At 43.8% G+C, this 12,421-nt stretch overlaps 1 non-coding gene across 1 annotated transcript; it reads right to left on the bottom strand.

The window, feature by feature from the left end:
* Positions 1-481: 481 nt before the first annotated feature.
* LOC137555090 (U6 spliceosomal RNA) lies at positions 482-586 on the bottom strand. Its single transcript, XR_011027792.1, has one exon. It is a non-coding gene; the product is annotated as a U6 spliceosomal RNA (small nuclear RNA).
* Between the last annotated feature and the right edge of the window lie 11,835 nt (positions 587-12,421).

The following is a 12,421-nucleotide window of genomic DNA, read 5'->3' as shown; positions in this document are numbered from 1 at the left end:
GTATACCTTTAAGAAGAGTTTCTCGCAGAAGAGAGGATGCAGGCAGTTACCAGGAACATGCCCCGAACATGTCCCTGGTGAAAGGCAACAGGCCTAAACTGCCCCAGACCGTTAGATGGCAGAAAGATAAACATAGCCAATATTTACCAAACATTAGATTCCTTGTATGTAGGTTAGAGAGCACTCGGAATATTAATTAAGTAGGTGTGTGTCATGACACCACAAGGGGTCTGAGCCAATTGTAAGTTTGGGGCGATGGCTCAGATGATGTCACATTTAACTCTTTGGTGACCGGTATTAAAGGGGGTACCACCTGAGACCCGAAGAAAGCACATCTGCAAAGAAGCCCAGAACTCTGTTTGCATACCATTGCTTAGAGAAGCTTTGCGGGTGCTCTCACATGTAGCACTTTGAACCCCGACATGTAAAGCTGCGTTCTGTCGTATGAAAAGGTCAAGGTTTTGCCCACAGGAAGATGCCTAAAAATATGGAATGCTTCACGAATTTGCGTGTCATCCTCACGCAGGGGCCATGCCATGCAAATCTTCTCTTCCAATTTTAGTATATGTGCTGCCGAAGCGAGCACAACTAAGGGCTGTTTCACCAGAGTATATATACCCCGCGCCCTGATACTATCTGCACATTAGGGAGAGTAAAACCAAGAGTCCCCTATAGTTTGGAGGGTGAAAACCTTGCAGAAAGCCGAGCAATAAACAGGAGAGGGCTAAATATTTTGGCTTGGAAATCAAATTTCCTGACAGAGAACAGCAATATTGCAACCACTATTGCATCTTGGGTACTAGCCAAAGGTGAATAAATTATGCTAATCATCTAGTGGGCGGGGATTCCTCTCTTTCCACCCACTGTAGGAAATGACAAGGAGCCCAGGCTACCTAGTAAAGTGCTCCACTTGACAAGTACTATAAGTGCGGAAAAAAGAAAACCCAGGGGACATTACCACCTGAGACTCGAAGAACAGGGATGCTCGGATATGACTTTTTAAAACCTGAATTTATCCGGATCCGGATATCCAGATATCCGGATCCGGTTCGGATGCCCGAATCCGACCGTTTAAATGGAAAAAAAACGGTCTAGTTGCATGCAATGTTTTTTGACTGTTTTTTTCCTTCCTAAACGTGTATAGGATTAACCACTTCACAACTGAGGGGTTTTACCCCTTCAGCATCCGAGCAATTTTCTCCTTTCAGCGCTCTTTCCATTAATTCGCCTATAACTTTATCATTACTTATCACAATAAAATGATCTATATCTTGTTTTTTTCACCATCAATTAGGCTTTCTTTAGGTGGGACACTATGCCAAGAATTATTTTATTCTAAATGTGTTTTAACGGGAAAATAGGAAAACATTTGGGAAAAAAAACATTATTTTTCAGTTTTCCGCCATTATAGTTTTTAAATAATGCATGCTACTATAATTAAAATCCATGTAACTTATATGCCCATTTGTCCCAGTTATTACACTGTTTAAATTATGTCCCTACCACAATGTTTGGCGCCAATATTTTATTTGCAAATAAAGGTGCATTTTTTTCAATTTTGCGTCTATCCCTAATTACAAGCTCATAATTTATGAAATAACAGTGTTATACTCTCTTGTTATAAATATTTAAAGATTTCAGTCCCTAAGGTAACTATTTAAGTTTTTTTTTTATTGTAATTTTTTTTTAATTTATTTTAATATTACAAAAAAAAAATATCGGTAACAATTGGGGAGTTTGGGAGTTAATGAGTTAAAATGAATAGTGTAAATAATGTATGTGTATGTGAAAAATGTTTTTGGGTGTAGTATTACTTTTTGGCCACAAGATGGCCACATTTTTTTTTCAGGCGTCCTACAAGCGTCGGAAGGACGCTTGCAGGAAGGGAGGCTGGGAAACTGAGTTTTTTTCACAATGGTCGCGCTGCTTCTCATAGAAGCATGCCGATCATTGCGGGGGCAGAGATCAACGAACGGGAATGGATTTTCGCGTTCATTGATCTCCGGGCGAGCGAGCGGCGGCGTGTACGATCGCGGGAGTGCGCGCACGTGCGAGCGGACAGCGGCGGCAGTAGCGGCGGGGGGTGCGTATATCTACGCTCCGGGCGGGGAACTGAAGTCCAAAGGAGCGTAGATATACTGTACCCGGCGGCGAAGTGGTTAAGAAGTTGCTATGGGAAATTGCACAGCAGCCATCTTGTCTGGTGTTCCAGTTTCCAAAATGGAGTCACAGGGCAGGGAAAAGCCTCCCCCAAAGTGGGAGGGGGGTGGTGCTGGAATAGCCTACATCATGGCACGCCCCCGATGGGAGGCTGAAAGCGTCATGAAAAAGGGGGGGGGGGCAGGAGATGCCAGAGATCCAGGTATCAGAGCTGTGCAAACGGGCACCTTGCACGGAGCAGCTGATCGGGGAGGGATCCATAGAGGGGCAGAGACACTCTACAGAGTATCTCGGATTCCAGATTATTTCCCAGAGGCTGGGCATGGAGGAAAGGAATGCCATAATACGTGAACCAAGCAGTTGCTATGAAACTAGCATGGTTACTGATAGAAGTCAGACATTTCCCAGGGAGTGATTTGCAAGAGCAGATCAGGGGGGTATCTGGAAAGGGTTACTTATGGGAATATTCCTTTAAGTGAGGCACCTTAACGAGTGGTGCAGCGTCAGTTACCGATAGAGAAGGGAACAGTGCATAAGGGTGTACTGGAGTTGGAATAAAAAGGGAGTTGACCAACCCAGGTGTCCGTCGCCGCGACTGCAGAGCGGTAACCATTTTTTCGTTTTTTGTCGTGGACAGGGCCAGAGCTTGACAAAGAGGTCAATGCTGGGCTGTTTGTGTGTTTTTCCTCGCCCACTCATTGGTCAAATATTTTTTTTCCAGCTCTTACCAAGTGTAGCACAAAGAACAGAACTGGAAGCAGTTCATGGGGCAATTACAAGTAAGCAAGGAATTGCCATTGCAGGGTGTCAGTGTACCAGTACAGTGTCTGCCATAGGACTACCTACCAAGTGGGCATTCAGGGATTATCATGCGGGCATCTGAAGCTGGCATGTGTAGCCCTGCACCCTGTGTAGTTAAAGTGCAAGGCGCACCTTCCTACTGGGAGGTAGCCGTTTCTTGTAGTATGGAGAGAGTAGCATTGGCACACATTGGTCAGGGGGTACCACAAACAGGACTTCTAGCAGAGCTGGCAGCATTCAAGGAAGTTCTAGGTAAGTAAATGCGAAAATGAGTAAGAGCATTGCAAGCTCACCTGCAAAGCAGAAACAGGTGTGTGGCATCCGCACTCAGTACATACTGCGGCCGAGTATGTACAGGGGGGATGAGGTACGGGGTTGCAATGAGGTGAGAGCTTCCAAAGGTGAAGTCCGCGGGAGCATGTTTTAAACAGGTAAGTACTTAGGATAGTACTTAGGTAGGGGAGAGGAGTTTAGCTCCAGTCTACCATAAAGAGTAAACAGAGTTCATGAGAACCATAAAGCAACGAGATCAATTATGGTATATATTGATCAATCTAAAGTGTACAGAGTACAAGCCGCAGGGCGAAACCCAAATCATTAATAGGAATTGATTTGTTTGTATTTCGATTTCAGGAGTTTGGCAATATGGAATCGAGAAAGCAGAGATGCTGGTAGCCGAGACAGAGATGTCAGTCGGATAAGAGACAGTTTCCAGAGGCCAATCCGGGTTTGCAGAACAGCGAGATTTCGGAGATCGGAAAGAGACTTAAAAAACTGACTGAGCAAAGCATAATGCAAATTGCTAATGTTTTTCTTTCCCAAGGAGGTGCTTTTATAATGAAGAGTACCGGGCTGATGGTGATCCTAGGCTGCCATTTCGTCCTGGGAGACTGAAGAGAGGACATTCTCATGAACAATAAGGGGTTAAGGAGAACGCAAGGCCCAAGCATGTTAATGTTTGGAGAAAAAGAGGCTGATCTTCTTCCACTTCCCTCTGAATGGCCTGACTGAACCAAACTGGGAAGGAGGAAAAGATCACTCGTGCCAGGTGGAAACAAATTTCATGGCACAATGTTGGTGAAGGGTCAGGTGTGCTGGAAGGGGGATGTGAACGGCAGCGTAAATCTGCTCTGGCATGTCACACTCCCGGAACCAATGCACCGATCCGAAGTTTTGTTAAAAGGTACATTGCAGTACAATGGGTACATGCAAAAGGTTGAGTGTGTCGTTCAGGATTACCTTGTCTTGGTTATCCAGAGTGAGATGGTTCTAGACTGGAGAGGAACGAGCAGGAAGCGTCACTTCTCCTACAGTAGAGACGCAGAGGGTGTCTCTGAGACAACTATACACACGTAAAGGCTGGAAAGCCGAGGGGTTTTGGTTTTCGAAACGAGAAGTAAAAATCGAGATTCAGCCACAGTTTCAGGTGACCAATCAGTGCTAATCAATTTCCCAGAAGAAAGAGTACCTACCGTATTCTTCTGGGGAGGGCCACAAGGGTTAGCATGGGACGTGAGTTTAATGGATCAGGGGACCTTTGGACTAGAGAGGTAGAATGCTGGGATACATCACGTAGCACCCCAGGGACTCTCTATGATGGAAGGGTGATGGGACAAAAACAGGGGAGTTTAAAAATAACACCCTTAGTCCGGGAGGATGAAGGACCATGGACATACGTTTTTTTGCATCCCACAGTCCCTAGAGTTTAAAGTTCCAAATATATCTTGTATAATAAGAAGGGGAAACGTAACAGTAAAAGTGGGGGTTCCCACAACTCCTAAAGCTCAGGTAGTCACTCTGCCAGTGACTACCCAGGAACTCCACCTACCCTTATGTGATACACATCAGGTTCTAAAAAGTGGCCCTTTTCAGTTAAATCAACTGAGGGCTATCCACAGATGCGGAGAAGGCTTTCGACCGGGTGAGCTGGGACTGGATCAAAGCAGTATTAGTAAACACTGGTATGGGTACTCGGATGCTGTCTTGTATTGACGCACTATACTCGGTCCCCACTGCACGCATAAAAGTAAATGGCACCCTGTTCGATCCTCTAAACATTACTAACGGAACCAGACAGGGATGCCCACTATCTCCTTTGGTGTTTGCCCTGGCCCTAGAGCCTTTCCTGTCTCATGTTAGAAAGAATGTGAATATTGGGGGTATCCAAATTGGACCGGTCAATCATAAATTAGCTGCATATGCAGACGATCTTTTATTCTTCCTAACAAACCCATTGATCACACTGCCTAATCTTCTTATAGAGTTTAACAAATTTAGCAGACTGTCATACTTTAAAATCAACTTAGATAAATGTGAGGCATATGGAGTAGAGCTTCCTGCAGATCAGCAGAAACACCTGGAAAATCAATTTCCCTTTAAATGGAATACACGACATATTAAATACCTGGGCACATATATTTCAGACTCCCTCAGAGAAATATACCTCCAGAATTTCCCACCTATCCTACATACGTTAACAGAAGACCTGGGGAGGTGGGATAAACCCCATTTTTCGTGGATTGGAAGGGTAGCGATCCTTAAGATGAACATTATGCCCAGGCTCCTGTACCTCGTCCAGACCTTACCAATACCGATCCCGGGAGCGTTCTTCCAAAAAGCACAAGCAACATTTAATAGATATATTTGGAGAGGCAAACCACCCAGACTAAAAAAAGAAATACTATATAGAACTAAACAAAAAGGAGGACTAGCAGTACCCCATGTTAAAAATTACTATTGCGCAGCCGTACTCACCAGAGCTGTAGACTGGAGTAGACACTACAAGTGTAAACAATGGACAAACATTGAAAAGACGCTCTCTAGCCATGCCCCTGATAAACTACTCTGGATCCCCAGCACACATAGTAAGATGTGGAAAATACCCCCTTTAGTATTAAACACATTAGAAGTGCTCAGAAAAATCAGACACTTCCCAGACTTTTCCCCGGGAGTCTCCCCGTTGATGTCACTAACAAATAATCCAGATATACCTCTACAAAGCCAGGAACAAAGGGAACACAGAGCGGGCAATGAGGACAATTTAACTCTCCACGAATTTGGTAATCAAACAGGATGGTATCCAGATGCAACTATTCAACTAAAATATCCCAACTTAAAACTTAACTGGTGGGCCCTGTTCCAAATCAGATATTATTTACGTAGCAATGGCATTGTCCCAGATAATTGGCGCCAGTGCACCACATTTGAATCCCTATGCACAGGAAGTGACCCTTTACCAAAAACTTTATCTGGATTGTATTTGCTACTAATAGACCAGGTGACGTCCCCTCTACCCTATATAGGTATCTGGGAAGCAGAACTGAATAGATCCTTCACGCCAGGGCAAATAAATAGGATGTGTATTTTTGCACACAAATCATCAATGGCAGTGAACATACAAGAAACAAACTATAAGATACTGACTAACTGGTATTGGACACCAGCTAAGCTACAAAATATATTCCCGGGGGCCGATCCTAACTGCTGGAGATGTGGAAATGCTATAGGCACACTTATGCATGTGCTATGGACCTGCAAGGGGATTGAGGGGTTCTGGAGGGGAGTGGAAAAACTAATTAAACACCTGATAGAGGGAGATATCCCTTTCATAGCAGAATTTTATCTACTCCATTTAAATGACTGGTCCATGAAAAGATATAAAAAGTCCATTGTTAAACATATCTTAAATGCAGCTAAAAGCATGATTGTGAGGCATTGGCGGAAGACCGCACCCCCGGCATTTAGAGAACTGGTATCCGAAATAAACTATATTCGTCGAATGGAAGAATTAGCACACATAGCCTCCAACAGACTTGAAGTATTCAAAAAAACGTGGGGATACTGGGACATGTTCCGAGAGTCAGAGGAGTTTGAGCCGATGATTCAATCCTTATGAATGAGTCCCTTGGGAGATGGTCAAAGATCAGGCACCAGATAGGCAACTAAATGAGAGGCAGACACAACAACAATAGCAGAGAAAAATTGGTGAGGGTACACCCTGGGAAACAGGGTATACATTAGGAGGTCGGAGACGTCCCCTCCCTACTGGGATGGGGGGGAGGACAGTCCCTACCTAATTGGGCAAATAAATGAATAAACCACACTCGGTCACTGGTTATGACGGTTTTATTGGTTATTGGTTAATGTTATATTGTTATAAAACTTCATATACAGTTTAAAAGGATGTAAAGATAATGCCTAAGGGTACTTTATAATAATCTCATCTGTTGAGAACATTATGTACCATCTAAAGCACTTATTTGCAGCTTAAGATACTATATGAAAGGATATCTCTTAAGATTGTACGTTGGACATCTCCACAGTCACCGTAAACATGTATAAATCAATATGTATCAAAAATTGACTGAACTTTAAATGATAATGTTGACATGTATCATCTAACTATCCTTTTAACAAAATAAAGAATATTTAAAAAAATCAACTGAGGGCGACTCCAGTTATTATGGAGGCCCAGCTTCAATTGATCACTTGGCAGATTAACTTAGAAGAGTGGGTAATATCTACCCTAACTGCAGCACTGTCGCTGCCACCCTGGTACAGGCTTTTATGTCTTGGGCACATTCCACAGGGAATAGTGTAGCCAGAAGGAGGATGTAGCAGATACCATCTTGGGAGGCATGGGCGCTGGAATGGGGGTAGAAAACAGTGTAGACATAGAAGATATGACAGAGGTCATTCAACAATTAGGCACATTGGCACAACAGAATGTGGGTACCCAACATCATCTGAACTTGGTTTTGGAACAGTTAACGCACAACACATATAAAGTTCAGGGGTACACTCAAAGACACATTCAAATAATTCTTCAGAAGACGATTGCACATGATAGGAGTCATGCATGGGAAACAGCATGCTTGTCAATGTAGACCTAGTTAACAGCAGATTTTAAGATAATGGCTCAAGCCTTTTCAGAAGGTAAAACTCCTTTACAGCTGAGACTTGAGAAGGAGCGATTTATCGATTTTCCTGGGGAAGGATCTTTTGCATGGAGGCACCAAGATGTTTGGGTAAACAGATGGAAAGGGTGCGACAATTCTTTATGCACCGCTACTTCCTTAGTTCCTACCGCTTGAGAAACTTAGGTAGTTTTCCCAATAGTATCCCTGGGTATGCCTGTTTTCTCAACACCTTTCTTACACCATGACCTGGGAGGTCAACATTTTTTGGTGCTAGACGGGGAGGTGAAACAAGTAGACTTTTCGTCATGCCGGCACTTCTCAGAGAAGTATCTGTGTTTGCCGGGGCAAGTCAGGTGGAGTGAGGAAGTATGCTGGCTTAATAACACAGAATGTACAGCTGCCATTCAAAAGATCCATCCTAAAGCCAAACCAGTATCTCCTGTGGCTGACGGAAAAGTTTGTTTTTTAAACATGATGTCTAATGACACATTAATGGTACATTTTCATAATTGTTCCGACCAGGTTGATCTTTCAAGGGGAACTTATTGTGTGAGTGGAGATCCCATATGGATCAAGTCATCAAAGTTTGATTACGTCATTCCTCAAATTGTTAAGAGAACTCTAAAGTTCAAAGCTCCACAGGAAGTTCCCATCCTGAGAGACAACACGCTATGGGACAAATGGGTACAGGTTTTGAACCAAGATCACACTTTGTTAAAACCGTTACACAAACAGAACACTAAACTAGAGGTGATATTTCATCATGATCAAGGCGATCTTAAAGAGGTTGAACACAAGTATAATCAGGTGAGTTCCAGTCTGAACTGGTGGAGAAGGTTTCTGGTGATGTTCCAGGGACATTCGGACTGGGCCTCTGCAGTTCAAAATTTCTTCCTACACCCACTGGTCGTAGTGATGGGGATGACAATCATGGGCATCATTATACAGGTGAGTTTGTGTGTGAAATTACTCAAACAAATTAACATGGTTAAGAGATTGGTGCCACATAAACAATCTCATGAATCAATATTTCCAAATTAAGCAACATACGGGGTTATGGGTATACGTTTCAGCAGTACCTATGATGGAGCTGATTGTTTAAAGGCGTTTTTTTAGAAGACACCTGGTGTCAGGAACCGGCCCGCGGCACGCCTGCGTATACGGTTCCCGACTGCGGGTTTGACCAGATCAAGCGGGGAGCAGCCTTATTCAAGCTAAAAACAAGGCTGGGACCCCTCAAACACCTCTCACTGCCACCACTAGCTGTTGCTAGACACGTCCACTCTGCTGTTGAGTGCTCAGCACGCAATCCGCGGTTTCGTACTCGGGTCAGCTTTGCGCTTTAGGCCGAATATGAGAACGCCACGCACACACACACACAGTTGCAATCTTACACTGTAGTGAAGCAAAGCCACTAACAGTCGTTCCGAACGATACTGTTAACCACTCCGAGACTTCCCGCTCTGTTGTCGAGCGCAGAAGTGCCCCATACACACAATGCAATTACAATCTTATACGGTAGTGTTGCTCAGTCATACAATCAGGCATGGACTTATGCACAGTTACACTTCAGTCTCTTCTAGGCTATGAGTGTTAGTTTAGTACACCAGAAGTCAAACTTTTTAAATAACGATTTAATATTCCAGGAAAAAAAGTGGAACAATGCAGAAAATAATATATACAAAAGATTTACAAAAACAAAGTAACAGTTACAAAATAAAGGTTACAAGGATACCCAAAATAAAAGGGAAATAAACGTAAAGTGAACTTTTACCAACACAAATGTCCAACCGTGGAGGGACACGGATTTACCGATTCGATCGGGATCAGCTCTGGCGATGTGCTACCCTCAAGAGAAGATGATCTGTGACTGTCCAAGTCTGGTTCTTATAGTCCCAAGTGTTGCCCCGGGCAATGGATGTTCAGTCCCACAATCTAATGCAATTTCCCCAATGTCCCAGGTCCAGGAATAATCCAATTTCCTGTTTAACGTGTGCAACTTCAAAGCGTTCCTGTGTTAGTGTTTGATCTTTTCATAGATTTCAGAACACTTCCACAGGTAAAACTATAGTCTAGTCTATACATCGAAAGATTGTGGGGTGAAGCTTCCTGGCTGTCATATGTAAATTCCTGGCCCTGTGCTGGTGTGAGCGGCGTCAAAGCACACTGCAGCCAGTCCAGGTGACAATCGTTCCCAAGCACAATACACATCTGAGACAGTATTTCACAGAAGATCAAAAGGTAAGGACATGACTGGCTACTGGCATAATAAGCCATCTCCTAATTAGAGGCTAGGTAGACAGTCTCTACTTGAATGTCTAGGTTCATTTGCCTATTCAACGTAATTGACCTTTTAAAATGCAGAAAATGGTAGAGTTAATTTACAATAACAATAACAATAATATTTATATAGCGCTTTTCTCCCTGGGGACTCAAAGCGCTGTGACCCTGCATTATGCAGTCTCAAAGGCTAGGGAAAAGAGGTGAGTTTTTAGCCTTTTTTTAAAGCTGTCCAGAGAGGGAGCCTCTCGTACTGATTGTGGAAGTGAGTTCCATATAGTAGGGGCTGCATAGGAAAAGGCCCGAGCACCAAATGTTAAGTGTATCCTGGGAATAATCAGCTTCATCTTGTTGGCAGAGCGGAGGGTGCGTGGAGGGGCATAAAGTTCCAATAGATCCGCTATGTATTTGGGTCCCATGTGGTGTAGAGCCTTGAATGTCAGCAGGCAGATCTTAAAATTGATTCTCCATTTTACTGGCAACCAGTAAAGAGTTTGCAGTACTGGGGTGATGTATGAGCTGCGGGGGGCATTGGCTAGGAGTCTGGCTGCAGCATTCTGTACTAGCTGTAAGGGGCGCAGAACCTTTTCTGTAGATCCGATGAACAGGGCGTTGCAGTAGTCTAGGCGGGAGGATACAAATGCATGAACCAGGGCAGGTAGGTCTTCAGCTGGGATAAGGTGTTTGATTTTCGCTATATTTCTTAGATGGAAGAAGGAAGACTTGACGACAGCTGATATCTGCTGTTTGAGTTTTAGATTTCCATCCAAGATCACCTCAAGGTTTCGTACAGAGTCTTTATACTGTACAGTATCTCCCCCAATTGCTAGTTTGAGGTGGTGAGCATTTTGAACTTTATCCATCATGTTTGGACCACCTACCACCAACACCTCTGTTTTGTCAGAGTTCAGCCTCAGCCAGCTGGTGTTCATCCAATTTTGTAAATCCACTAGACACGCATTTATGGATGCTGATGGGTCTTGGGTGCCAGGCTTGAAGGACAGATACAGTTGTGTGTCATCTGCATAACAATGGTATCCTAGGCCATAGTTCTGGATTATTTTGCCCAGTGGGAGCATGTAGACTGCAAAGAGTAATGGTGATAATACAGAACCCTGTGGAACTCCATAGGGAAGTGGCACTGGATTAGAGTAGTGTGTGCCCAGACATACTTGCTGTGTCCTGCCAGATAGGAAGGTCTGAAACCAGCTAAGAACAGTACCCCTTTGGCCACATGTACATACAGGAACTCCATGAAGCCAGCTGCTAGCCTGGCATTCCTACACCTCTGGCAGATAGAAAAATGAAAATATGCTCCTGTATTATCCCAACATCATAACTAGCTGCCATATCCTGACACCTGGCACTGCTCCTTTGCTTAACCGACAAACAAGCTTCACTTTTCTGTGATCATGCAAGTTTGTAAGTGATACGCAAGTGACGCAAATGCTGATAATATGGTATATAGGGACCTAGAAGTAGGGCATCCCCAGATAGCCTGGTTACAGGAAGGCTAAGAGGTATTGCCCTCTCTTCCAGGGATAACCACCTAGAGCAGAGGAAGTGTGTGAGCACGAGCATCAAAAAGTGAAATATAAAAAAAAGAAAACAGGTGCTGTTGGAATCAGAAGCAGGGATCTGCGGATCAAGCCTTTTTAGGGGGGATTGTTATAATTTAAGTAGGCCTCAGTTATTTGGACTGAGTTTAGGTAAAAGGCTTGGTTCACAGAGTATACCTTTAAGAAGAGTTTCTCGCAGAAGATAGGGTGCAGGCAGTTACCAGGAACATGCCCCGAACATGTCCCTGGTGAAAGGCAACAGGCCTAAACTTCCCCAGACCGTTAGACGGCAGAAAGATAAACATAGCCAATATTTACCAACATTAGATTCCTTGTATGTAGGTTAGAGAGCACTCGGAATATTAATTAAGTAGGTGTGTGTCATGACACCACAAGGGGTCTGAGACAAATGTATGTTTGGGGGGATGGCTCAGATGATGTCACATTTAACTCTTTGGTGACCGGTATTAAAGGGGGTCACAGGCTGAAGAAAGGGCTTTCTTCTCTTTGCTGGCTTCCAACCTTTTACTCTTATTTATGTTTTGTCATCTTAGATAACTGTATGTTGTATATAGTAGATAGGCCTCCGTGCTATGTAGTATAGATGTAACGTAGTATAGACAGAAGATAAAGATTGTGTTAGAAAACGTGGAAGCACAGCCGCTCGCTCTCAGAGCGGGGCGGCTGCTTCCACATCTAGCG

Source organism: Hyperolius riggenbachi, chromosome 2 (genome assembly GCF_040937935.1).
Source record: "Hyperolius riggenbachi isolate aHypRig1 chromosome 2, aHypRig1.pri, whole genome shotgun sequence".
NCBI classification, from domain to species: domain Eukaryota; kingdom Metazoa; phylum Chordata; class Amphibia; order Anura; family Hyperoliidae; genus Hyperolius; species Hyperolius riggenbachi.
The sequence above is the reverse complement of the archived record's forward strand: the minus strand, read 5'-3'. Positions and strand labels throughout refer to the sequence as shown.